General features: G+C 51.9%; 1 protein-coding gene and 1 long non-coding RNA gene across 2 annotated transcripts in view; one reads left to right on the plus strand and one right to left on the minus strand.

Annotated features, from left to right (window-relative positions):
• The window catches only part of LOC149126414 (uncharacterized), a 37399-nt gene extending 31899 nt beyond the window's left edge, over window positions 1–5500 (plus strand). The window contains exon 2 of the long non-coding RNA XR_016233618.1: window positions 574–5500. This is a non-coding gene — a long non-coding RNA (uncharacterized LOC149126414). The remainder of the gene's footprint in view (window positions 1–573) is intronic.
• SCAF8 (SR-related CTD associated factor 8) overlaps window positions 5129–24472 on the minus strand; it is a 292087-nt gene continuing 272743 nt past the window's right edge. The window contains exon 23 of the transcript XR_007923153.3: window positions 5129–5605. The gene's annotated coding sequence lies outside the window, so the exon portion shown is untranslated. The remainder of the gene's footprint in view (window positions 5606–24472) is intronic.

Genomic DNA, 24472 nt, shown 5'->3' on the forward strand with positions numbered 1-24472 from the left:
ACGGAGAGAGCCGGCCCCTGGGCAAAGCTGGCCCCAGCCCGACGCGGTCCGAGATGCCCGGTGCAGGCACAACCAGTTAGGGGGCCCTGGATCCGGCAGCCGCCCATCGGGAAGTGTGGCCGTAGGAGCCACGCGCGCCGGACTGCGGAGCGCGGGCGCACGGCGGGTCTGCAAGACCAGAGCAAGCTTTCCCACGGCACACCCTCCGCCCTCCAGCCCCACGGGCTCTGTGCGCATGGAACCTCGGGTGCCCGGCCCGTCTCAGCGTCTACACCTGGGGCCCCGCCTGGGGAAGGCCGGGCCACTGCACTCCCCCGACTCCAGACTCCGTTGTTTAATTATCGACACCGCCTGGGAGCTCCCCGCCTCGGCCTCTTACTTGCTTCTGCAGCAAACTTCCTTCCCTGAGTTTTGTGTTTATTTTTCCTGCTTAGTGTATTGCATTTTCCACACCGTTTTTAAAAAAAAATTTTTTTTTCTGGCTGTAAAAGTGAATTCAGTGGGGGGGGGGGGGGGGAGCAGTGCTGTGGCATAGCGGGTAAAGCTGCGGCCTGCAGTGTCGGCATCCCATAGGGACATCAGTTCGAGTCCCCGCTGCTCCACTTCTGATCCAGCACTCTGCTATGGTCTGGGAAAGCAGTAGTAGGTCTCCCACGTGGGAGACCTGGAAGAAGCTCCTGGCTCCTGGCTTCGGATCCAGTGCAGCTCCGGCCCTTGCAGCCATCTGGGGAGAGAACCAGCGGACAGAAGACCTCTCTCTCTCTCTGCCTCTCCTCTCTCTCTGTAACTCTTTCAAATAAATAAATTTTTAAAAAAATAAATACAGTGGGCTCCCACTATCCACTGGTTCTGCGTCCAGAGATTCAACCACCTGTAAGATGAAAATACTGGAAAAAGAAGTGTGTCTGTACTGAACACAGAGTGACTTTTTCTTGTCATTATTCCTAAACAACGCACTCTAACAGCTCTTTACATCACGTTTACGCTGGGTATTTACGAAATCCAGAGGTGACCTAAAGTGGACAGGAAGACAGTGTAGCTTAGATGCAAGGTATCTAAAACGTTTTCATATCTGATCTGCAGGAGCTCCTGGGACCAGTCTCCTTTGGATACCAAGGGTGACTATCACAAACTTTAAAAAATGTTGGGTACATAAACCAAGATGGCTTCATATCCCCCAGCCTTATAGACTCACCTTCCCTGGATGGTCAAGTTACCAGAGTCTAATCCTGCACCTCGAGTGGATCAAGAGAGTCTAACAACTGAAGTGGTGCAAGCTTTATGGATGTATTCACTGTAACAGGACTTTGAGTAACAAGGGATTAACTAATAAGAGGTAAAGAGAATTCACAAATAAAGGGAGTAGCAGGTATAAGGATCTAAGCAGCAGCCGCTACCCTCAGGGCTGAGATGGGGCACCCATGGGTTAGCCTCTTCCTTCCAGCCCCCACTCCAACCCCAGGGACTGAGACCCAGCCTGTTAGGGAGGGCACAGCCATAGCACAGTAAATGACCGATAAGTCAGATAGAGATGTGCCCCTGGAAATCTACTCTTAGGTATGGGGAAAGCCATTCACAAGGAGGCACCCCTGCGAGGGCGGGGTCCTGGGGGAGGGTCCTGGAGAAACTGCACCCCCTGCAGGAGCACGTGGAGCCGGAGCAGGCAACCAGGAAGCAAAACTCTGTCCTCAGGCAAGGCCTCTCTGCTGCTGGCTGCTAGCAAAGCTCACCAGTAAGCCAGTGGGCAGGGCCCAGGTTCATTCTTACAGGGAAGCCAAAAGGGTGAACTTGGACCTGAGAGGCAACAGGTTGATAACCAGCATGCCATAGAAAGCCCAGGCATTGCCCAGTGACCCCTCCCAGGGCTTCCTGCACACTCCAGATGAACCCCAACATTTTTTTAAAGATTTATTTAAAAGAGTTACACAGAATAAGGGAAGGAGGGAGGGAGAGAGAGAGAGAGTTTGTTCTTCCATCCAGTGGTTCACTCCCCAGTTGGCCACAATGGCCGGAGCTGCACCGATCTGAAGCCAGGAGCTTCTTCTGGGTCTCCCCTGTGAACCCCAACATTTCTGCAGACCTCGCCCTGTCTGGACACTTGTCCTTTCAGATAGCCACTGATGGAGTCCCTGACCACCACTCCCTTGACTGTGAGTTGCTGCACTATGCATGTCTCCCCACCACCCTCACCTCAGCTGGGGGCACCCATGCCTCCTCTCCCAGTTCTTCACAGCACGGCTCTGGCCACGATACAACAGAATTGGACAGAAGGTATGGGAACGAAGGAAAAGGAACAACGTTCAAGCAACTGAAGATGCAAAAGAGCCACCGGGCTCCCTGCTGCTCAGCCCGCCTTAGCCTGAGCTCCCCACAGATGACACTGTCACTGTGTCCCCTACCCAAGTCCAGGCTGAGCAGAGAAACAAGTGCATTTCTCCTCTTCCTCAATGTTAGTCGCTGTCCGTGACATGAGAAATAATTGGCAGAGATGCAAATTAACATTCATATTACGGTAGAAGAGACATTTGGCACCCAGGATCCAGACTTGCTCACTTGTTAATGCCTTTGTGGGGTGTCTTGGCTCAGTTGTAAGCTGTAGTGGGATCATCTGTGTGTTCACAACAGACCAAGGAAGCCAGACAGGAAACAAACCTTCTGGTTGTTATGTCTCACGAATTCTCTGAAGACACAGAGAGAACACAGGTTGGGGATCCCTTCTCTGTATTGTTTGGGTCCGGAAGTGTTTCAGATTTCAGATTGTTAAATATTTTTCCTATACACAATGATATATCTTGAGGGGTGGGGCCCAAGTCTCAACACAGAATTCATTTCTGTTTCCTGTATACTTCATTTGCATAGCCTGAAGGTAACCACATACGCTCTTTTTAGTGCACCTGAGTTTTGACTGCGACCTGTCACGTGAGGTCAGGCGTGGAATTCTCCACTGGTGAAGTCAGGACAGCGCTCAGAACGTTTTGGATTTTCCCACGCACGACGCTCAGCCCACGTAAGGAGTTGCCACAGCTCCCAGGGACCCCGCAGGAAGCAGCCTTTGAGCTGAGCTCTGAGTGACCAGCTGAGCTGAACTGTTCCACCAAGGAATTGAGGCTCTGCCGTGGGAAGGAGCTGGGTCCGCTTGAAGGAAGCGACTGGGGACCAGAGAGGAAGAGCCCAGCGTGTGTGGGCACAGTGGCACGGTGAGGACTTGGGGTTTTTACCCTGCGACGAGTGAGAGCCCTCTGAAGGGTCCAGAGCCCCAGTCTGGCTGGAGACCAGAGAAGAGGCCGAGGGCATATTCTAAGAATACATCTGGGAGCTGGCATTGTGGTGGAGCAGGTCTAGCCACTGCCTGAGAAGCCAGCATCCCATAGGGTGCCGGTTTGTGTCCCAGCTGCTCTGCTTCTGATCCAACTCCCTGTTAGTGGCCTGGGGAAAGATGGCCCAGTGCTTGCTCCCCTGCCACCCACTTGGAAGACCCAGACGAAGCCCCTGGGTGCTGGCTTCAGGCTGGCTCTTCCCTGGCTGCTGCAGCCCCTTGGGGAATGAACCAGAGGATGGAAGATTCTGTGTGTGTCTCCCTCTCTCTAACTCTGACTTTCAATTAATAAATAAATCTTAACAAACAGAAGAACACATTTGGGAAGAGCCTAAAACGTGAAGCTGGTGCTCAGGGTAGAGAGTGAATGCAGAGATGTCGACCGGAAGGGAGCTAAGTGGGCTGAAGAAAGAATGGGAGGCAGGGGGCTGCCTCAAGTGCTGGGGTAGAGACTGCAGAGGAAGGAGAGACAGAAGCCTGTTAGCAAGAGGCCCTGAGAGGGACGGGCCTGGGAGCCGGGGGACCGGGAGGAAGCTAAGTGGGAGTGCCATTCTCCCCCAACAGTGTGGCTTGCCTGTAGAAACACCAAAGGCCCCTTGAGCTCCTGCGTCCACCCTGGCAAAGAGAAAGGCAGCATGCAGGCTTAGAGGCAGCCCAGGGCCAGCGTTGTGGCACAGCTGGTTAAGCCCCCACTGCAGTGCCAGTATCCCCTATCAGAGTGCTGGTTCGAATCTGGCTGCTCTGCTTCCAATCCAACTCCCTGCTAATGTGCCCAGAGAAGGCCAAGTGCTTGGGCCCCTGCCACCCACGTGGGAGACCAGGATGGAGTTCCTGGCTTCTGGCTTCAGCCTGGCCAAGCTCTAGCTGTGGTGGCCATGTGGGGAGTAGACCAGCCGATGGACGATCTCTGTATGTCTCTCTGTCACTCTGCCTTTCAAATAAATAAATATTTAAAAAGAAAAGAAAGGCATCCAGCTTACATCATCCGCTCACTTCTTGCTATGAAGGTTTGCAAAGTCCTCAGCCACAGTATCTTCTTTTCTCACAAGTTCAAGAACAGCAGTCTTAGCTGCAGCCCACACCGCAGGGTCTTCAGATGACTCATCGCGAAACGTCCCGAGGGAAGGGCTTGTGCCCGGTTTGCCTCCCCATCCCCGGGGACCCCAGTATGTTCCCGGCGCTCAGGAGGTGCCTAGCAGTGGTTGTAGAACGGGACGCTGTTTCCAAGCCTTCCCAGCACCTGGCAGTATCTCACTGGACGGCTGTAGCAGACACTGAGCCGTCGGCTTCGCCACGCGAGCCCTCCTTCCCCGGTGCCCTGCCTCAGAGAGCTCCCTGCACACACCTCTCTCCCGCCTGGAAGATTCTGCTGGGGAGGCTTCGTGGTGTCTTGTCTTTGTTTCGCAGCTCCTGAAGGAAGAGAGCCTTCCCGCTGTGCAAACTCAGCCTCTGCCCAGGCAGAGAACGGCTACGGAAAGGGCACGAGACGCGCACCTCCGCCCAGGAGCCATCCTGTAAGAAACTGCTGCATCTAATCCCCATCTCCCTGGAGCGCCAGTGCAGTTTGCCAGTGTGTTTGCAGACCAGAACCAGCCCCGATTCCTTCTACTACAGGCGTCTCTGCTACTTACTGCCTGTGACACTAAGGCTAACACCCAGTCTCCCTTGCGGCCCCCTGGGAGGTAGGGCACAGACTGGGGCTGCACCACGTGGGGTCCAGCCACCTCTCCAACACAGGTAGCTCATTCTGCCGGTGGGGCAGGCTGGCTGGGGGAAGCCGGGATGTTTAGGCAGCATTGTTTCCAAGAAAGCCACATTTCTCCTTTCTTTTTTTTTTTTTTTTTTTTTGACAGGCAGAGTGGACAGTGAGAGAGAGAGACAGAGAGAAAGGTCTTCCTTTGCCGTTGGTTCACCCTCCAATGGCCGCCGCGGCCGGCGCGCTGCGGCCGGCGCACCTTGCTGATCCGATGGCAGGAGCCAGGAGCCAGGTGCTTTTCCTGGTCTCCCATGGGGTGCAGGGCCCAAGCACCTGGGCCATCCTCCACTGCACTCCCTGGCCACAGCAGAGGGCTGGCCTGGAAGAGGGGCAACCGGGACAGAATCCGGCGCCCCAACCGGGACTAGAACCCGGTGTGCCGGCGCCGCTAGGCGGAGGATTAGCCTAGTGAGCCGCGGCGCCGGCCCACATTTCTCCTTTCTGGAGATCACTTGGCCAAACACGGATGGGTCTTTTCGGTTGGCTGCTCGGCGCTCGCATGATTCACTCACTTCCTGGCGTTTCTCAGATCCCTGAAAGGAAGAAGGAGGCAGGCTCGAGTGCAATTCCAAAAAGCTGCTTTTCTGCCCCAAACTTGATCTGCTTGCCATTGCTCTCAAATTGTTTGCATGTGTGTGGGGCGTGTAGCTCAGTGTGAATGCAAAGCTTTGCTTTTCTTTCTCTTGGATTGATTTTACTCCTTTTTCTTCCCTCCAACAAGCTATGAGAGTCTATTTTATGTATTTTTGAAGGCGTACTGGAAAATGGAAGGCCAGCGGGTAGGAGTACTGCACCATGATAAAAGGTCTGTGTTTTGTTTTGACAATTGCTCAAGATTCTAGCTCCAAACGCTTTGCTAATGCCACAGAGACTCTTCCCTGGCCAGGGCCAGTCCCCTCACTGCTCCATCCCTGGGCCAGGAAGCATTTCCAGGTGTCACCAAAGAAGAGATGGTGGCCCCTCATGCCCCCTGGGGAGCATGCCGCTCTTACACTTTGAAGTGGGGTTGGCGAGGAGACCTAAGAGACTTATGCACAAGCCTGGGCCCTGTGTAACCTACACAGACACCTCGTGACCCTGAATAAATTACCTTTGACATCGATTGTTCTAAGTTGATCAAACTGATGTTATTCTAAAAAAATTTTTTTTTGACAGGCAGAGTGGACAGTGAGAGAGAGAGACAGAGAGAAAGGTCTTCCTTTTTGCCGTTGGTTCACCCTCCAATGGCCGCTGCGGCCGGCGCGCTGCAGCCGGCACACCGCGCTGATCCGATGGCAGGAGCCAGGTGTTTCTCCCGGTCTCCCATGGGGTGCAGGGCCCAAGCACTTGGGCCATCCTCCACTGCACTCCCGGGCCACAGCAGAGAGCTGGCCTGGAAGAGGGGCAACCGGGACAGAATCCGGCACCCCGACCGGAACTAGAACCCGGTGTGCTGGCGCCGCAAGGTGGAGGATTAGCCTAGTAAGCCACGGCGCCGGCCCTAAATTTTTTTTTTTTTTTAAGATTTATGTATTCAAGGCAGAGTTACAGAGAGAGATGGAGACAAAGAGAGATAAAGATCTTCTATCAGGGCGGGCACTGTGGCATAGTAGGTTAAGCTGCTACCTGCAATACCAGCATCCTATATGAATGCCGGTTTGAGTCCCAGCTGCTCCACTTTTGATCCAGTTCCCTGCTAATGCACCTGGGAAAGCAGCAGAAGATGTCTTAACTCCTTGAGCCCCTGCACCCACATGAGAGAGTCAGAAGAAGCTCCTTGCTCCTGGCTTCAGATTAATTTGAAAGAGTAATAGAGAGAGAGAGCAAGACCTTCTATCTGCTGATTCACTCCCCAGATGGCCACAATGGCCAGGGCAGGGCCAGGCCAAAGCCAGGAGCTCGGAACTCCACCAGGGCTCCCATGTGGGTGAAGGCCCAAGCTCTTGGGCCACCTTCCACTGCTTTCCCAGGTGCATTAGCAGGGGACTGGATCAGAAGCAGTGCAGCCCGGACTTGAACCAGCACCCACATTGGATACCGGTGCTGCAGGTGGTGGCTTAACCTGCTGCATCACATCATTCTTCAATTACAGTATTAGCCTGATAAACATATCCAAAAACTTAAACCTTAATACTGTCTGAACCAAAAGTAAGCGCCTACTCCTGTACTAAATATGGTAAAGATGTTCCATCAATTCTTGCTCACCCAGTCAGTGCATTGTCGGCATTTATTTTCACTGGAGCCCTCCGTATAGGAAACATATTTGGGCCGGTGCCACAGCTCACTAGGCTAATCCTCCGCCTGTGGCGCCGGCACATAGGGTTCTAGACCCGGTCCGGGCGCCGGATTTTGTCCCGGTTGCTCCTCTTCCAGTCCAGCTCTCTGCTGTGGCCCGGAAGGCAGTGGAGGATGGCCCAAGTGCTTGGGCCCTGCACCCACATGGGAGACCAGGAGGAAGCATCTGGCTCCCGCCTTCGGATTGGCACAGCACGCCGGCCGTAGAGGCCATTTGGGAGGGGGGGGGTGAACCAACAGAAGGAAGACCTTTCTCCCTGTCTCTCTCTCTCACTGTCTAACTCTGCCTGTCAAAAAAAGGAAACATATTCACTGAAACCATACTTACTGTGAGATGCAAACCTTGCAAAATATGAGCATGCTTCTCTCTCAAATTTCCCTTAGTGCCCGTGGGTTCCTCTTTTTCCAATTCCCTCATCCCATTAAACTTGGACTTCATGAAGTCTCTGTATGGACTCTTCTGAATCCCCCGTCTCCCTCCCAAGCCCTTCCACTTAGGGCTCATTGTTTATGCTCTGCCCTCAACCCCGTAGACTTCTCCGCCTTCTCCTGTCTTGCTGCAAGTGCCGGGCTTGGAGTTTGCATGTCACAGTTCTGGGGGAAGAGAAGCAGGTGGATTTTCGCTCCCCGACAAGGAGAAGTTGAGCCGCGTTTGCAGTTGAGGGCCATTGGTGTGGGGCCGCCTGGCGTGCAGACGAGCTCTTCAGAAGGGAAGTCGTTCTTGAAATTTACCTACCTACAGAATGGACTTCAGCCAAGATGGTAGAAGCAGCAGTTTCCATCCATGTGAAAGAGCCGTAAAGTCTGATTGGGTGTGAAGGTGAGGGACTGAAGAGGAGCGCGGGGAGCTTTATGACTTCCTCAAAAAGCATTGTAATGGGGGATGTTTGTTATGTGGGGGATTCTAGGTCGAAGATAAGGTTTTAAATGAGCTAAAAACTGACCTTGACCCAAATTTATGATTGTCAATTTCCTCTTGGTTTCATACATTCTTTTTTTAAGCTTTTATTTATTTGAAAGTCAGAGTTACAGAGAGTGGGAGGGAGAGACAGAGAGAGAGGTCTTCCATCCACCAAATCACTCCTCAGATGGCCGCAATGGCCAGAGCTGCCCTGATCCAAAGCCAGGAGCCAGGAGCTTCTTCCGGGTCTCCCATGCAGGTGCAGGCGCCCAAGGACTTGGGCCATCTTCTACTGCTTTCCCAGGCCATAGCAGAGAGCTGGATCAGAAGAGGAGCAGCTGGGACTTGAACCGGCACTCATATAGGATGCTAGCACTGCAGGTGGCAGCTCTACCCACTATGCCACAGCGCCGGCCCCCAGCTATGCATTTTAAAAATCCAAATTCAAGCTTTTAAATTAGATTACTTCCAAAGGATTGACTCTCAGGTTAGATTTGTGTCACAGCACTATAAAACGCAGTATTCTGTAAAAATAATTGAAAATGGGAGTGGGCACTGTGTCAGAGCGGGTAAAGCCACCGCCAGCAGTGCCGGCATCCCATATGGGTGCCGGTTTGAGTCCCGGCTGCTCCACTTCAAATCCAGCTCTCTGCTAAGGCCTGGGAAGGCAGTTGGAAGATGGCACAAGTCCTTGGGCCCCTGCACCCACGTGGGAGACCGGAAGAAGCTCCTGGCTTCTGGCTTTGGATCAGGGCGACTGCGGCCGGTGCCGCCAATTGGGGAGTGAACCAGCAGATGGAAGACCTCTCTCTCTGTCTACCTCTCCTTCTCTCTGTGTGTAACCCAGACCTTCAAATAAATAAATAAATAAATCTTTTAAGAACAATTGAAAATGCTTTTGACAGCAAAACATTCTTTTCTCCATTAGGGTGATGCGACCGTTGACACCTGCAGTGGCTCTTGAGTTACAGGATCATCAAAATCTTTCTGCTCCCAGTTCTCCCCTGCTATTGCATCAAGAATGTGTAAAACATTTCTCTTTTACCATTTTTTTTTTAAAGGGAAAGACAGAAGGCATAGTTGTTAGCTGCTCCTTCTGTCTCTGGAATAATCTGTGCCCTTCACTCCTGCCAAGCTCCCCCTCCCAGGATGAGGTGGGGGGGGACGCCTCTGAGTCCTCCTTGTCATGGTGGGAGGTGACACTCAGCACACCCTGTCCCGTGCGGAATCCCCTCATTAAACAGGCAGCCGGCTTGCCACCAGCCGTGTGGGAAGGAGACACTAAATAGGTGCTCAGTTAAGGGAGCTGCTTCCCTCCTCTCCTGCTGCTGCCAGCCGTCTCTATCCATCGTGTGCCCCTAGACGCTCATAGCCAAGGGCGGTGCTGTCGTAGAACCTGTGGAGCCCTTTGCAATCCAGTTCAACAGCTTCAGTCCACCAATCAAGCGTGTTAGAAAATGGTTAAGCTGCTGCCTGCAATGCCGGCGCCCCAAAGGAGCTCTGGCCTGGCCACTCCAGCTCCTTGCTAAGGTGCCTGGGAAGGCAGCAGAGGATGACCCAAGTTCTTGGGCCCCTGCCACCCATGTGGGAGACCTGGATGGAATTCTAAGCTCCTGGTTTTGGTCTGATCTGGACCTGGCTGTTGTAGCTATTTAGGGAGTGAACCAGGCGATGGAAGGTTCTCTCTCTCTCTCTCTCTCTCTCTCTCTCTCTCTCTTTCTCCTTCTTTGTCACTCTGCCTTTCAAATAAATAAATACAAATATTACAAAAGAAAATAACGTTCTTAAAGCACAGCTTTCCATAACCAGGAGGATTTGGGAGGAATCCTACCTGAACTTGAAATTTAAGATTATTCCTGTTATTAATCACTGGCAAACCAACACCGAGGCAGCTGAAACTTGTCCTGTTGCTACTCGCTCAGCCAGGAACCCGAAGAGTTTACCTGCTGGAGCAGGGAGGGGTGGCTGAGATCCCCATCTTCCCCTGGCTGCGGTGAGGTCATGAGAAACGTCATCCCAGAGAGGACTGGAGGCACACTGGTGTCTCCCCAAAAGACAAGGTCAATGGCTGAGAGGCTGACTTGCTGTTAGCTCGAAAGCCTACCCCTCATACTAAAAATAAGAAAATGCACAAGCGGCCATAGGTGTGAATCTTAGTGTTCCGTGAGCCGCGCGGCCCCCCGACCCGCAAGCCTCTTTGCCACCTGCTACCCTTTCAGAAAGTTAATTTGTCTCCTGATTTATCTCCAGTGCAACAGTACAAAAATACTTACAAGTGGGGGATGATTAAAAAATAAATAAATGGGCCGGTGCCGCGGCTCAATAGGCTAATCCTCCATCTAGCAGTGCCGGCACACCGGGTTCTAGTCCTGGTCGGGGCGCCAGATTCTGTCCCGGTTGCCCTCCTTCCAGGCCAGCTCTCTGCTATGGCCTGGGAGTGCAGTGGAGGATGGCCCAAGTGCTTGGGCCCTGCACCCCATGGGAGACCAGGAGAAGCACCTGGCTCCTGCCATCAGATCAGCGCAGTGCGCCGGCCGCGGCAGCCATTGGAGGGTGAACCAACAGCAAAAGGAAGACCTTTCTCTCTGTCTCTCTCTCTCTCACTGTCCACTCTGCCTGTCAAAATAAATAAATAAATGAAAATCCCCCAACCCTAAGGTTGCATGGTTTCCCACAGCCCTGCCTGCCTGTCCTTGCAGGGCTGGGCTCCATCTGTCTTCAGACTTCCTCCCACTCTCTCCTGTCCCCTGCTCCATGGCATCGCCATCTTCCATGTTGCTTGGAGCCACCCTAGAGTTCTCCTAACCCTTCGTACCCAAAGTCCTGTGGTCTCCAGTCTCCTGCTGCCTCTCCAGCCCCACTCTTACTGTTCTGCCCAAGCAATGGCAGCCAACTCCAGGTCTCCCCCTGCAACCTTGGACCTGAAGAGATGGGGAACAGCTTCCAGGCTCTGTTCAGGTGGAGCCAGCTCCGTGCTTCTGTGGCCTGATGATTAGTAGTTCCCTCACGTCAACCCCTGCCCCCTCCCCCACCAGACGAAAGGTCACAAATGCATGAGGTCTTTGTGACCGCCCCAGGCCCGGCTACACCACAGGCTCCTCCGGAGAGCACCTTCATCTCTCGCTGCTGCATAGACGTGTGTTGCAAAGCCCCACTTTGCCATGCGCCAACTGAATGCTTTGTTCCAGGAGCTCAAATCTCTTATCCCTTTTCTTCCCGTATCGGTCACTTCCGGCTCCTCTGTTTCCACGTTGGACATAACCAGGTTCTGAAACCCTCCCTCCCCTCGTCCATCTGGGAGCAGCCTTGGCAACCCTTCTGGGGCACCTCCTGCTGCCCAGCTTCTCCACTGTGGGTGGAGCTTCTCCACTGTGAGGCCAGAGCTACCTGGGATTAGGAACTGTTGCCCTAACCAGTTCTTCTCTGTGCTCCTGAAAATGCTGCGCCGTCACCAGAGGTTCCCCATCCCCCTTCTTGCTTGGCCGTGTCACTCTGTCATCCATCCACCTGTGACTGCACCAGGAAGTGTCTATGATGCTCCGACCCTCACACATTCATTCGTATGACAGCGATTGTAAATGCAATGGAAAGTGAAGTCTATGTGGATGACAGTCCTGACACCAGAGTTGTGATGTTCAGTTTAAATCCCGGCTTGGGGTTCGGGATGGTCACCTCCCACATCAGAGTTCCTGCCTGGGTTCAAATCCTGGCTCTGCTTCTGCCTCTGGCTTCCTGCTAATGTGCGCCATGGGAGGCAGCAGGTGGTGGTGCTGTGCTCCTTGCACTCATAGGTGAGACCTGAACTGAGCTCCTGGCTTCTGGCTCCCGCCTGACCCAGCCCTGGCTCTTTCAGGCATTTGGGGAGTGAACCAGTACAAAGATATCTATCTGCTGTCTCTGTCTATCTTGTGTATGTGTGTGTCTGTGCCTTTCAAATAAGTTTAATTAAATTAATTTTTTTTAAATACAGGCTTTGATATTTCAAGGAAATAACTCTACATGCCTCGGTTTACTGTATTATAAAACAGGCGTGATGATCAAATTTCCCCAATGGAATCAAACGGGGATGAAATGAGTTAATATTTATGTTTTTAAAGTTTTATCTATTTTTATTTATTTGAAAGGTAGAGTGACAGAGAAACAGCGAGCGAGAGAGAGAGAGTGAGTAAGCAAGAGATCTTCCATTCACTGATTCACTCCCCAAAAGCCTACAACATCCAGGACTGGACCAAGCAGAAGCCAGGCTTGGAAACTCAATCCAGGTTTCCTATATAGGTGGCAGAGACCCAATTACTTGAGCCATCACCTGCTGCTTCCTAGGGTGCATGCCAACAAGAAACTGGATTGGAAGTGGAGTGTCTCAAACGACATCCCTACCACTATGCAAATGCCTACCCCAGAGTTAATATGTGTGAAGCACTAGTGTTATATCAAGCAAAAGCTGTTAAAGAATTTCTGTTGCCCTGATGCCTTGCTCTACTTTAGCTTATTTGCAAATCCAAAGCACACAGGACCCTGGCACAGTGTGGCCTCTGCCCAGTGCAGAGCCCTGTGTGCTTCCCGATGGACTGATCCCTGAATTCATGTTAGCCGTAGAACTCTACGTCACAATGCAGACAACACAGCATCAGCACACAACTGGTACTGCACGAAGAAATTCAACTACATATTAAAGGGGGGAGAGAAAATCCCTGGATGGCTATTACATTAACATTTACTGAGTGTTTACTCTGTGCCATTGGCTCAGTTTCCTGGGTGAGGTATCTCACTTGCAGCCTGCCCACGGTCACAGAGCTAGTGGCCGGCTGATTCCAGCGTGCAGAGGCCCTGTCAATCACATGGGAAAGACAGAGCTCCTCATCTTACTCGCGAACGCCCTTCAAGATTTCCAGGTTCATTATCATTGTTACTACTTGGATGTTGACTGAGTCTTGGCTGTTGATGATGATGAGGATGATGACCTCGCCCTAGACCGAATTGGGAAGACAGCCCAAGCCTGCCTCGTTACATCCTCAGGTCTGCTCTGGGTCCCAGACTGGAAGTCACACAATCAGCACCTGCAGGTGGTTGTTAGGAGCTTCAGCTGTGAACTTTCTCAGGGGATATCTGTGCTTTAATTGAAAAGCCGACAAAGCCTTTGAGAACCGAAGATGCGAGATGGAATCTCAGATACCGTCAGAAGCAAGAAAAGTGAGTTAATCAAGGAGGAGGTCCCTGGAGCCCTTCCGTCACCCCAACAGCACGTCCCTGACGACACCCGTTTATATGCACAAGTACTGAAACGGCATGGAGTCATTTTAGCAGTTTCCTTCCTGGGGAGACCTTGGCCTGAGTTATTTTTCTTACAGCAAAGTACACATGGTTACAAGCTGTGTCTACTTCCTCAGTCAGTGTGGATTCTGACTCAAGCCAGTTTCAGCTAGCTTAACATAACCAGAACCAGCAAAGCAAATGTCTCCCAATGTTGGCCGCCCTGGTGTGCGTAAAACCGTTGTGCCTGTGTAGTCCTGAGCTGGGAAAATCCCCAGATGGAGAGAGGTGGGTAGCACACTGCAGACAGGGAGTCACCGCGATCCAAAGGCTCTTGGAGAAAAATGCACATCCAAAGCGAAGTTTAACATAAATTGTTGCAAAAGACACAAATGCAATTGGCTTTCTTTTTCCCTAATTAAATTCAACTTTGCCCACCAGCTCCCATTCCCAGTCAGTAGTCTGGGTTGTTGTGTTTTTTTTTTTTTTTTCAGATTTTATTTATTTATTTGAAAGTCAGAGTTACACAGAGAGAGGAGATGGAGAGAGAGCGAGAGAGAGAACAAGAGAGAGAGAGAGAGAGAGAGATCTTCCATCTACTGGTTCACTCCCCAGACGGCTGCAACAGCCGGAGCTGCCCTGATCTGAAGCCAGGAGCCAGGAGCTTCTTCTGGGTCTCCCACGTGGGTGCAAGGGCCAAGGACTTGGGCCATCTTCCACTGCTCTCCCAGGCCATAGCAGAGAGCTGGATTGGAAGTGGAGCTACCGGGACTCGAACCAGCACCCATATGGGATACCAGCACTCCAGGCAGTGGCTTTACCCACTTTGCCACAGTGCCAGCCACTCACTCAGTAGTTGTGTTAGCTTCCTAGGGCTGCAGTAACGGGTGCTTTAAAGGAATGGAAACTCATTGTCTCACATTGTTTTGGAGGCTACAAGTCCAAAACCAAGGAGTCAGCTGGGCCCTGCCCCACTGAGGCTCCATGGGAGAACCTGTTGTATATGCCATTCTCCTAGCTTCCGGGGGCTGCTGCCATCCCTGGCGTTCCTTCGTTCAGGGACACGTCCCACGGTCTCTGCCTCTGCAGGCACAGTACATTGTCCTCCACCACACCAATCATAGTGGGTTAGGGCCCGCCTTGAAGACCTTATTTTAACTTGATTACATCTGCCAAGACCCTATTTCCAAATAAGGCCTCATCTGCAGGTTCTAAAGGTCAGGACGTCAGCAGATCCCATGGGCAGACACAACCCAAGTCATTAGCACAGAGGGATACTCGGTATCACCACCAAAGGATTTCATTCCTTCTAGTTGAAAACTCATCTCTTTTAGACACCCATCTATCAGTTCAGCATTACCTTCCCTCCTGCAAATCCCACTTCTTCTCCTCTTCTCTCTAGGAGGAGGCTGGGTGTAGGGTGGGGGAAGTGTTCTTAAGAACCAGGGCAGGGCCGGCGCCGAGGCTCACTAGGCTAATCCTCCGCCTTGCAGCGCCGGCACACCAGGTTCTAGTCCCGGTCGGGGCACCAGATTCTGTCCCGGTTGCCCCTCTTCCAGGCCAGCTCTCTGCTGTGGCCAGGGAGTGCAGTGGAGGATGGCCCAAGTGCTTGGGCCCTGCACCCCATGGGAGACCAGGAGAAGCACCTGGCTCCTGCCTTCGGATCAGTGCGAAGCACCGGCCGCAGCGCGCTTGCAGCGGTGGCCATTGGAGGGTGAACCAACAGCAAAAGGAAGACCTTTCTCTCTGTCTCTCTCTCACTGTCCACTCTGCCTGTCAAAAAAAAAAAGAACCAGGGCACAGCCAGCTGATGTCTGATTGGCGGCTGTGTCCCAGTCCTGCCTGAGGTCCATCCTGCTTAACCATGGTCTTCATAGCAATGCGGTGTCACCAGTCCCCACAGGGAACTTTGTCTCCCTGGGGAGGCCTCTGCCTCTCCCAGGCTCACTCTGGAGAATGGGCAGGGTATAGAGCCCCCCCATAGCACTTGTTGGGGTATGCTTGAGAGATGCCTTGTGGCTCTCTACCCAGCACTGGCTTATTTCCCTTTCTCCTTCTTTTTACAGTCTCCTGCTCCATGGGATGGAGGCTTCCCAGAGAGGCCCATCGTCCCACAGGAGTAGCCCTGAGGGATATTTCTTTGGGATCCCCAAACTTCTCTCTCATTTATTTTGTCTCCCTTGTGGGGAATGAGGCCAAGGTAAGACAGAACCCCACAGAGCAATGGTCTGGACCCCTCTTGTCTTCTCCTTTTCCCAGTTCCCTCCCCTTAGCGGCAACCTGGGGAAGGAGATGCGTGTGCCTGTCCTGAGGATGCCACACAGGCCTCTCTCTCCTGTGGTTCCCTAGGAAATGCTCCAAACACAGCCTCGTTCACGAAGCTGTGTTTCTGGAGATGGTGAGCCTCCCTATGATGCAAAAATCTAGGAGGGAATCTGGGTAAAACCACAGCCTGGACATGAAGCACACACAATGCATCCATTCGAAAGTCATCAGTGAGTTAACCCAGACACCAAGCTTTGGGCCAGAATTCCTGAGGAGAGGGTAGCCCAGCAGTCAGCTTCCTCTCCCCCTACAGACATCTGTGAGCCACCCAGCAACCGAGATAGCCAGAGAGAAGAGGTGTGCAGTAACCCTGTGCAGAGCGGGTCTGGCATCCAGACCATGCACATAACTGACAAATCAATTCGGGAAAACATCAGCCACTGCACCTTAAAATGATTGGAGTGGCTTACTGTTGAAAAGAAGATACCCAGGGCACACATTTGGCTCAGAAGTCAAGACGCCGCTTGGGACACCTGTAAGCTGTATCCAAGCCTCGGGGTTTGGGTCCCAGCTCCTGAACTTCCAATCTGACTTCCTGCTAATGTGCACCCTGGGAGGCAGCAATGATGACTCAAGTGCTCCAGTCCCTGTCCTCCCGTGAGAGACCTCGATGGAGCCCCAGGCTCATGGTGTCTGTCCTGGCTGTTGCAATCATTTGGGGAATGCACCAGCAATGAAATCTCTCTCTCTCTCTCTCTCTCTCTCTCTCTCTCTCTCTTCCTCCCTCCTTCTTGCCCTTCAAACAAATATTTTTTTTTTCAAAAAAGAAAGAAAAGACATCTAAATAGCTGATAGATATATAAAACGATGCTTAATCTCAGTAGCCAGCAAGGAAATAAAAATACTGACAGCAATTGTAGGAACTGCCCAGATGCCTGCTCTGTGACCCCGCCCTTCTACTGCAGGGCATACGCAACAGAAGTGTGTGCAGACGTGCATTGTGTGTGTGTGAGGATGTCGACAACATCATGATTTGCAGTGGTCCCAACAACTACAACCCAAATGTCCCTCAGCAATAGAGGAATAAAGAAACTGTGGCCGGCGCCGCGGCTCACTAGGCTAATCCTCTGCCTGCGGTGCCAGCACACCAGGTTCTAGTCCCGGTCGGGGCGCCGGATTCTGTCCCGGTTGCCCCTCGTCCAGGCCAGCTCTCTGCTGTGGCCAGGGAGTGCAGTGGAGGATGGCCCAAGTGCTTGGGCCCTGCGCCCCATGGGAGACCAGAAGTACCTGGCTCCTGGCTTTGGATCGGCACAGTGCCGGCCATAGCGGCCATTTGGAGAGTGAACCAACGGAAGGAAGACCTTTCTCTCTGTCTAACTCTGCCTGTCAAACAACAGCAACAACAACAACAACAAAACTGTGGAACAGGACACAACATAGAAAGTGGGCCAACTCCTGTGTGAATCTCACCAGCATAATGCTGAGAGGAAGGATCCAGACATAAAGTAGTGCATGCTGGTGACTCCACGGGGATACGGTTCGGAAGCAGGTGACGTGGACCCACAGTGTAGGTCGGGATCGTGGTTGTCTCTGGTTCTTACAATGTCCCATTTCATGACCTGGGACGCGGTCACACAGGTGTGCTCCTTTGAACACACAGAGGTGGACCCTATGACCAGTGCATCTCTCCCTTCTCACACAACTTTATGAAAATCTTACTAAAACAAACATTTCTCACACAGACTTTTTTTTTTTTTTTGACAGGCAGAGTGGACAGTGAGAGAGAGAGACAGAGAGAAAGGTCTTCCTTTTGCCGTTGGTTCACCCTCCAATGGCTGCTGTGGCCGGCGCACCGCGCTGATCCGATTGGCAGGAGCCAGGTCCTTCTCCTGGTCTCCCATGGGGTGCAGGGCCCAAGCACGTGGGCCATCCTCCACTGCACTCCCTGGCCACAGCAGAGAGCTGGCCTGGAAGAGGGGCAACCGGGACAGAATCCGGTGCCCCGACCGGGACTAGAACCTGGTGTGCTGGCGCCACAAGGCGGAGGATTAGCCTAGTGAGCCGCGGCGCTGGCCTCACACAGACTCTGGACACATAAGTATACAACTGAAGCTTGCAGCGCTCTTAGGTTCTGCCTAAAATGACTAAGGCTGAAACCGCTTTTTCGGTCCAATAGCTGGATCAGATCACTGGTCCCCACCCGTGAGGCAGCTCAGGTCACCCTTAAACGGGAGGGCTCTGAGGTGTGATTTGTGGCCACTGTCTTGAGCAAACCTGCAGGCTTTGCCGATTTTACTTAGATGTGAATCTTTTTAAACTCCTACCATAGTCAATCAACAAAGGAATTACTGTACCTTAAAACCAGACTAGAATCCGCAGCGTTCTTTTGTTCAGCCAACACAAAATCACAAAGACAGCAAATTCCTCTTCCAAGCCTTGCCCAAGGCCATCCCTCCCAGACCCCACTCCTCTAGCCGCCTTCATCTTATGTTGGCCTTTGTACCTCTCGTTTGCCACTTAGAAACCTCCTGGTGATACCATCTGCTTTTTTTTAAATATAAAGTAAATAAATATAATAAAATAAATATTTTACTTATTTGAAAGAAGTATAGAGAGAGAGAGGGAGAGAGAGATCTTACATCCATTGGTTTGCTCCCCAGATGGTCACAATGGCCAGGGCTGGGCCAGGCCAGGGCCAGGAGCCAGGAGCTTCATCCAGGTTGCCCACGTGGGTGGCAGGGGTCTAAGCACTTGGGTCATTTTCCACTGCTTTCCTAGGCCATTAGCAGGGAGTAGGATTGGAAACGGAGCAGCCAGGACTCAAATCATTGCTCATAAGGGATGCTGGTGTCACAGGCAGTTTAACCTGCTATGCCACAATGCCAGCCCCAGTTTAATCTCTTAAATCTGAGAACTTTCCATGTTCAAATTAATCAAGGCTTCATGGCACAAACCTATCAGCAAGTGACACATTCTCTGCCACACGGCCAAGCGATGGAGCAACTGGTGCTGTGGGGGAGGCTACAGCCCCATCAGGTCAGCCCCGGGAGCAGGGCCTGCTGAGGGCAGACATCAGCAGAGCTCCCATGGCTGTGGGAAGAGCTGGGGCCACATCTTTTTCCAATTCCAGGGGGTCACTATCAATAGGACAGGTGTTGCTTATCCATTGTCACAGGGTACCAAGAAACACACTGAGAACTTCACGTGCACTCTCTCATTTAATTCTCCAAGCAACACAATATGGTATTCTGCCCATATTGCAGAAAAGACACTTCATACTAAGAAGGGTGAAATAACTTGCCTACGTTTTCATGGCTACTGGAACCAATAAACCGAGGCTTCAGATCCAAAGCACGGGCTAAGGGATGCACATACATTTAGAAGTAGAAAATTGGTGAACCCAGCCTTAGATGATGAGACACCTATGTAGTCAATGGTGATAAGTGCCAGGGGGCTGAGAATGAGCAGAGTGCACGACCACGTGTGCCTGCCAGAGATTCTGCCAGCAGGGAGAAGGCAGAGGCTTCAGGTCTCCACCATAAGGGTGTGGAGGTCCCCTGGGATCCCTCCACCATGACACGGTAGAGAGGCTGAGCTGAGAGCAGCCTTCGGAAGAGGGGGACAGATCTTGGGTCTGGATATCAATGGGATATAATCTCCAACTTAGCACACGCTCTGCCCCGTCCCCTCCTGACATGGTCCACACGGTGTGCAGGAGCCAGAAGAGGTAGGGGGCTTTCGGACGGACACTGCTTGGGATGCCCCTACAAGGCTGGATGGCCTTTTCATAAATTTTCATTGCAAGGTGGACAATGTGCAGGCTGCCTAGACCCATCACCCCACTTCCTTACCCATCACGTTTGAAGGATGAGCCAGTAGGAAGCATCACTTGGGCAAATTATTAGGCAGTGTGCTATCGACAGTAAAATAGTAATTTTCTTTTTAAAAAATGGTTCCAATGTCATTGCCACAGTCTTACTGTTGTACACTGTTGACATGGCCGCATGCTGTCCCAGTAAGCTCTGATATTTATGTTAAGGCATATACGTGTTCATTTGGGTACTGGGGCTTACCGAGTGTGACACATTTCTCAGTGTGTGGGGCTCCAAATGTTGGAGCAACACTTATAGATTAGGGTCAGCTTGAAGCACCAAGGCTTTGGAGGAGAGTTGGGTGGTGGTGGCTGAGGGTGGGGGACGTAGGACAAGACAGACCATGTTGTTCAAGCAATGCCTTCCATTTATTTGGGCGGAGAACTTTCTTGGAAACTCCCGAGGTGCACATCCTTTTATTGAGGCTCTGCTGGAAAGTTCGGCCATGGGGCAATCCGTGCTGACCAGTGTGTGTTCACTGTCTCACCTTCTGAGTAAATCTTGTTATCACTCTGTGCACTTTCTAGGTGTCTGATCTTAGAAATCTTCTCTTGGTGTGAGACCAGAGCCTGGAGTAAAATGAATACGCTCATGCCCACACCACTTTGTAAAATAACAACCTAACAGCAGAGCCTCAAAGAGAAAACAGAAAATTATGTTGGGCTTTAAAGCTTAATTCTGAGGGGGAGGAGGGCCAGAGCTGTGGCCTAGTGGGTAAAGCCGCTACCTGCAGTGCCAGCATCCCATATGGGTGCCTGTTCAAGAGCCGGCTGCTCCACTTCCAATCCAGCTCTCTGCTGTGGCCTGGGAAAGCAGTAGAAGATGGCCCAAGTCCTTGGGCCCCTGCACCTGCATGGGAGACCTGGAAGAAGCTCCTGGCTCCTGGCTTCAGAGAGGCTCAGCTTTGCCATTGCAGCCATCTGGGGAGTGGACCAGCAGATGGGAGACTTCTCTCTCTCTGCCTCTGCCTCTCTGTAACTCTGCCTTTCAAATAAATAAATCTTAAAAAAAAAAACAAACAAACAAACAAACAAAAAAAAAACCTTAATTCTGTAGTGTAATTTCCACCGTAATCCAAGTTGAGCATCCCTAATGGAAAAAACCCCAAATCCCAAATATGAATTGTTTGAATGCATGGCAAAATACTTGGGAACAAACGTGTTTCAGACTCCACAGTGTTTGGGATCTCAGGTTTTGAGTTGAGGGTGCCCAGCTGCTAAGTCTAAGCAACTTAAAACTCCAAAGTCTGCAGCACTTCCGGCCCCAGTTATTTCGGACAAGGAAGACCCACTGTACTTTCTTTGTGTTTTCTTGCTTCATGCAGCTTTGTTTTCCAGTTACTCCAGAAGTAGCCACGATGTAAAAGAAAAGGGGGATGTGGCTGGGGGGTCAGTGGCTGTGGAAAGATGCTGACGAGGAAGTCACGCACGAGGGGCCAAGAGGAAGACTAGACGGTTCCGGATAAGAGGAGGACAAGCAAGCAGCCTGGCTTGGGTCTCTTTGTGCAAGTGCTTGCTGGGAAATCCAGGGGCCTCTGGATATGGAGCTGCTGGGGCTTGAGCGTGAGTTGGCCCCCGAACTCGGATAGCAGCTTAAAGTCCAAAGTCCTACACTTAATGGTACTGAGAAGTGGAAATGTGTTTAGTCACAGTGCCACTGACGAGTGATTTGATTAGATTAGGCCGTTGGGGTGGACCCTCGTGAGTAAAACCTGGTGAACAGGGGGTGACAGAGAGGGAGAAAGAGGCAGGCCACAGATCAACACAGACACATAGACACACACACACACACACCAATCGCAGAGCAACAGACATACAGACGTACAACACGCACGCCCCGTCTCTTCCCTAGGATGCACTGGGCTGCCTGGGGACTGTGCCAGCAAGAGCCCAGCACCCATGGGCGCTCCCTGCCCTTGACCATTAAACCTCCAGAACTGTGAGCCCGAATAAACCTTTTTCCTTTATAAAGGGAGCCTGCCTCCGGATTCTACTGAGATGATGAAATGCCTGAGAGAGGCATCCAAAAGTGCTCATCAAGATAAATGCCTGGGCCAGCTCCGTGGCTCACTTGGCTAATGCTCCGCCTGCAGCACCAGCACCCCAGGTTCTAGTCCCGGTTGGGGCGCCGGATTCTGCCGCAATTGCTCCTCTTCCAGTCCAGCTCTCTGCTGTGGCCCAGGAAGGCAGTGGGGGGATGGCCCAGGTGCTTGGGCCCTGCACCCCATGGGAGGGGGCACCTGGCTCCTGGCTTCGGATCAGCTCCCCACACCGGCCGTGGTGGCCATTTAGGGGGTGAACCAATGGAAGGAAGACCTTTAAAAAAAAAGATAAATGCCTGACCCCCGGGATGTGACACCTGTGCTTGCGGCAGCGTCAATCATGAATGAAGGGAGCAGCTTTTACGATTGACAGCAAAGCGTCACAAGGTAAGTTCATTAACACCGTGAGCTTTGGAGTCACACTGAGGTGGCAGAAATCCCACTTCTGCTACTTTCCAGCCACAGACTTGACCTTCCCGGGCCTCAGTATGCTCATGTGTGAAGTGGGGTTGGTGTCTGCCTTGTGGGTGGTTGTGAAGAACCCAGTAAAACATAAAAGGCCCTGAGCACATTTTCCTGGCCCAAGACAGGCACACTTTTTTTTAAAAAAAATAATGTTAACATCATAAATAGTGTTTACGTTTGAAATTTTTCAGATCTTCCAAAATTTTAAGTAGGCTTTACAAGCAATTTACAAAATTTATGGGATTTTGAGCACTTTTAAGGGTTGTAAAGAGGTGCTTTTTCAATATAATGATAAACTGGCCCATCCATGCTTTTAAAATGACACTGAGAGCAAGTGCTTCTCCTCACCGTTAAGATGCCCACACCCCCCGGGAGCACCTGGGTTCGATGCCTGGCCCCAGCTTCCTGCTAATGAAGGCCATGGGAGGCAACGGCGCTGGCCCGAGAAGTTGGGTCCCCAATGCTCATGTGAGAGACCAGATAGAGTTCCTGGCTCCCAACTTCAGCCTGGCCTAGCCTCTACCATTGTGGTCATTTGAGGAGTGAACCATAGATGAGAGCATTCTCTCTCTCTCTCTCTCTCTCTCTCTCTCTCTCCTGTGTCTCATTGCCTCTAAAAGAAATAATTTTTAAAAAAAAATTGCACTCCACAGTGCTCTATCCTGGAGTTCCCAAGCTTCTCTGTGGAAGTGGGAAGCATTCCTAAAAATCAAGTGCAATGGTGTCCTAAACCCCAAGGATCTCCCACACACATCTGTTCCCACGCTTGCTTTCTTTCTTTCTTTCTTTCTTTCTTTCTTTCTTTCTTTCTTTTTTAAGATTTATTTATTCATTTGAAAGTCAGAGTTACACAGAAAGAGAAGGAGAAGCAGAGAGAGGTCTTCTATCCGCTGGTTCACTCCTCAATTGGCCACAATAGCTGGAGCTGTGCTGATCCGAAGCCAGGAGCCAGGTGCCTCTTCCAGGTCTCTCACACAGGTACAGGGGCCCAAGGATTTGGACCATCTTCCACTGCCTTCCCAGGCCACAGCAGAGAGCTGGATCAGAAGTGGAGCAGCTGGGACTAGAACCAGCACCCATATGGGATGCCGGCACTGCAGGCAGTGGCTTTACCCGCTATGCCACAGCACCAGCCCCTCTATGCTTTCTTATTTTTTTTTGTAAGATTTTATTTATTTATTTGAGAGAATTACAGACAGTGAGAGAGAGAGACAGAGAGAAAGGTCTTCCATCCATCCGTGGGTTCACTCCCCAAATGGCCGCAGAGAGCTGGATTGGAAGAGGAGCAGCTGGGACTAAAACCAGTGCCCATATGGATGCCGGCACTGCAGGCAGAGGATTAACCTACTGCGCCACAGCACCGGCCCCAATGCTTTCTTATTTGTAAAAATATTTATTTACTTACTTAACAAGCAGAGTTACAATGAGAGGGAGTTAAAATGAGAGGGAGGGAGAGAGAGATCTTCCATCTGCTAGTCCACTACCCAGAAGGCTGCAACAGCCAGGGCTAGGCCAGGTTGAAGCCAGGAGCCAGATGCTTCATCCGGGTCTCCCCTGAGGGTGGCAGGGGCCCAGGGACTTGAGCCATTCTCTGCTGTTGTAGGCGCATCAGCAGGGAGCTGGATTGGAAGTGGGGCGGCTGGGACGCAAACTGGCACTCATATAGATGCTGGATTGGAAGTGGGGCAGCTGGGACACAAACTGGCACTCACATAGATGCTGGATTGGAAGTGGGGCAGCTGGGACGCAAACTGGCACTCACATAGATGCTGGCAAGCCGGCGGTGGCTTAACCTGCTGGGCCACAGTGCCAGCCCTCTTGTTCTCTACTTTCTACAGTAGTCTATTTCATCTTTCTGTGACGAGCTTCCTTGATGATATGACATTAGCCATTTACCACACACCAAGGGCGCACTACGAAAGACCAGTTGGGGTTTCCACTTCACTGGGAATTTTCTGGAAGGCCGAGATGAGACCAGAAGCAGGAAGTGCCGTGCGAGTCGTGATGAGAGGTGAGGCGCTCCGTCAGGAGGCTCTGAGCTGCCCACACAGTGCCCGGCGCTGCAGCCCGTGCCAGCAGTGCTGTGTCTTGCTCGCAGATGCAACAGTTTGTCTCAGGAGGGAACGGTGAGCTCGCACCTCTGCCAGCCCTCCGTGAGAAGCGCTTCCACGCCCCTCTCCTGGACTCACACCAGACTTGCCCTGCACATTCTTTGGATGCTACGCTACACAAACAGTGAAGTCAAAACCAGCTTTGGTGGGCATTGTTTTGACTTAAAAATTACAGTGTAGAAGGTCTGTGTAATGAAGGAAAACAGGTGGAAGACCAGAGA

This window comes from Oryctolagus cuniculus, chromosome 5, assembly GCF_051225735.1.
Source record: "Oryctolagus cuniculus isolate XC-2025 breed Fujian yellow rabbit chromosome 5, ASM5122573v1, whole genome shotgun sequence".
Taxonomy (NCBI): Eukaryota; Metazoa; Chordata; class Mammalia; order Lagomorpha; family Leporidae; genus Oryctolagus; species Oryctolagus cuniculus.